The sequence below is a fragment of the Apis dorsata genome, unplaced genomic scaffold (genome assembly GCF_000469605.1).
Source record: "Apis dorsata unplaced genomic scaffold, Apis dorsata 1.3 scaffold_162, whole genome shotgun sequence".
Lineage (NCBI taxonomy): Eukaryota > Metazoa > Arthropoda > Insecta > Hymenoptera > Apidae > Apis > Apis dorsata.
This window is the reverse complement of record NW_006263451.1, coordinates 1,111,739-1,115,364: the sequence shown is the minus strand read 5'-3', so window position 1 is coordinate 1,115,364 and position 3,626 is coordinate 1,111,739.

The window sequence follows — 3,626 nt, the reverse complement described above, 5'->3', positions numbered from 1 at the left end:
TTCGTGTTGTCCTTGAAGCACACGAGAGAGAGAGAGAGAGAGAGAGAGGAGGGAGGGTGAGGGTAAAAAGAGGTGAGTTGAGAAACACGTTTTTCTTGTCCGGCTAGCCGAAGGAGGAATCTAAAGCTAACGCTGTATCCTTGAACCTTTCGCAAAGTCTGCGAGAAAGAGGCGCTCGACTCTTAACGGGATTACCCGAGGACCTAGTTTGAGCGAATCCTGGCGGAAGTGCGTTCCGCCTGCGTCCGAACGAGGCTCGTGACGATCGACAACCGGCGACTAAATCGATTTAAATTTCTTTTCACGATTTTTTTAAACTTTAATTCAATAATTCATTTCATACCATTTATTTATAAATATTTAACTCCTTTTTTTCGAAAATTTCGAGCGAGAATTTTGTCTCCGAACGCGATTAAAATGAATAAAATTTGCTTTACTTGAAAATTAAAGTTGGAAAAATCGAGAAAAAAATATTCCTAGTTCTTAAGATTTTCAATCGATTTTCGTCCGAGGATGAAAAAGAAAAATTTTGAAAGTTACATCCCTTACAATTTTCTTTATTTGAAAATTAAAGACGCAAGTTGGAAATTGAAAAAAAAAAAAATATTCCTACCCATTACGGAAGATTTTCAATCGATTTTCGTCCGAGGATGAAAAAGAAAAATTTTGAAAGTTACATCCCTGCAAGATTCGATCGAAAAAACGGTGGAAACGAGATATATTTCAAAAAGAAAAAGAAGAAGAAGAAGAGAAAGAAGAAGAAGGAATCTTTTGCAAGCATATGTATCCACTTCCGTCGAATTTCTCGACTTGACTCGAGAATGGAGGGAGAGATCGAAGCGGAGGAAACGTTGTCAGCCGGCGCCATATCTGCTCGCAAGCGTGATGGCCGGCGAAAAAAGCCACCCTCGAGGCAACTATCAATCCTCTCGCGGCGCTCCCACCCTTACAAAGGCTTGGCCAGAGCCACCCCAAAGTCTCGCGAGAATATTTGCAGCGGATGCCCGCCTCCGTCCGTCTTCGGATCCCTCGAAAATTTCGCTGCTGTCATGCGTACAACAGCTCTACGCGTGGAAAATTCGATAAAAACCTTCTCTCGAGTCGTAAGGAAATTTTTAACACGTCCATCGATATCGATAAAAACAAATAAAATAAAATCCTCGAGTAATTTTGAATTTTCGCACAATTTTCTATCGAATAATAATAAAATATATAAACGATCTTTTAAAAAAAATTTTTAATACTTATTTTTCTGTCGATCGATATTGTTAGAAACGTTAAAAATTTAATATTAAAATTTGACGATTCGTTGAATCGAGTAAGGAGTCGAGAATATTTTGTTTCGCTTATTAATTCTCTGTAACGACGTAAAATACGAAACGTTAAAAAAAAATATTTGGAATAAGAAGCGCACGAAGATAATTTTTTTTTATCTCATTGTACTATTTCAATTCGTTTATTAATAATATATATGAATTTTTATTTGTTTTTTATCTGTCTAACAAACAGTGATCATTTTTTTATTACAAGCAGAGAAATTTTTATTTTTATTCTTCGTAAACGATCGAAAGTTATTATAGTTATTCGAAATTAACTAAAATTAATTTAAAAGACGTACGACTTCGATTCAAAACACAATTTATACCGACAATGTTTAGATGCGCGTATTATTCGTGTCGACGTTCGTTCGCTATTGTATCGTATACATTTATGTATTATATCGCCGTATAAATATTTCCACCCATCAGTCGCGGTTGGATCGTCTAACGAGCATGTTCGACGCCGGTGCGTTGATTTGTACACTGTCGTCTCGAGTAGATGGACAATATTATACCCTGCTTGACCCGGGTCATGCGTATACGTCTACGACCATAAGGGATTAAACGGTGAATCGAAGAAACGAATCGTCGCGCGATCAGTGCGATTTTTTCAACGCTAGATGTCGTTGACAAAGCATTTGTCGTCTCAAGAGGAGGATTTCCGTTCTTGAATGAACGCAACGAACGTTCGAAGCCGAAGAAAAATCTCTAATCTCGTTTCGAAAATGAAATCGTTCGTTGTTAAAGAAATAAAAATAAAGAAGTTCGTTGTACGAAATTTGTGCAAGGAAAAGTAGTTTTGCGTGAAATTTTGTTAAAAAAAAAAAAAAAAACGATTTGACGAAGAGGAAAGAGATTCGTGGTACGAAATTTGTGCAAGGAAAAGCAGTTTTGCGTGAAATTTTGTTAAAAAAAAAAAAAAAAAGTTCGTTTTTCGAAATTTGTGCAAGGAAAAGCAGTTTTGCGTGAAATTTTGTTAAAAAAAAAAAAAAAAAGTTCGTTTTTCGAAATTTGTGCAAGGAAAAGCAGTTTTGCGTGAAATTTTGTTAAAAAAAAAAAAAAAAACGATTTGACGAAGAGTAAAGAGATTCGTTGTACGAAATTTGTGCAAAGTAAATTAGTTTTATTAGTTAAATTAGTGGGGAGAGGGGGGGGGGCACGTTGTTAAAATACATCGAATGATTTGATGAAAAATAAAGAATATAATCACGGATTAACGAATCGCGAGGATTTGTTCCGATTTAAGAGGATGGATAATCGCAAAGATTCGAACGAGGACGTGCACATTCTTGTTTCCCCTGTGACCGAAAATAGCTATCAACAGTGTCCGCTAGTTATCGAGATTTGGCAAGCCTCCAACGAGTAATTAATCGAATTAAAGCGTGGCACTCGTTAACCTTTATTCTCTTTTCAAACTCCTGTTGCATCCCTACCCTTAACAGGTTACACGATTCGTTCGAACTCTTTCGCTGTGATTTTTGATTTTATTAAATGGGTTTTTTCAAAATTTTATTAGTTCTTCGAGTATAAAATAAAATAATTATTTACGGATTATATACGTTCGTACAAATTACGATCAAAAACTTAAAACTTGGAAAATTATCGTACATTTATCATTAAAAATACGCGAATTTATGAACGGATGCAACATCTCGCGCCTAATTACAGCGAAAGAAGGAACGAATATACGCGACAATAATAAAAACGAAACAATTCGAATTTAATTATATTATAATCCAATGTTTCGAACTTTTTTTACCCAATTTAATTCTTCGAATTCCAACTTAACATCCCACAGATTTTTTTCAAAATCTTGAAATCCTAAATCCATTATCCAGAATTAATAATGCTACTTCAAATCAGATTCCAAGATTACAATTTTATCGAATTTACTCGCGATTCGACATCCGTGTCTTTAAATTTAAATTTAAATCTCCCGTATTAAATTCGCATTCGATTTCGAAAAAACCAAAAATTGAGATCAAAACCAAGAAAAAAAAAAAAAGTCGATACTCGATGAAAAGCTAGGTGAAAAAAAACCGAGATCAAAACTCTTAAAAATAAAAAAAAAAGATAGATAAAAGAAAGATAGAGAGATAGAGAGAGAGAGAGAGAGAGAGAGAACCGGTCCACCAGCCCCAGCGAGATATATATCCTCTTGGAATCGTCACGTTGGCGGCATCGCAGTGATCGTGGTCGGCGATTCGTCGTACTTGGCCGCTACTTTTCGCGCAAATGTGTTGCGTTGTTGACCATCTCTGGATGGTGGAAAGAAAGCGTCGAGAGGGATTGATGGAGAGTGTTTCA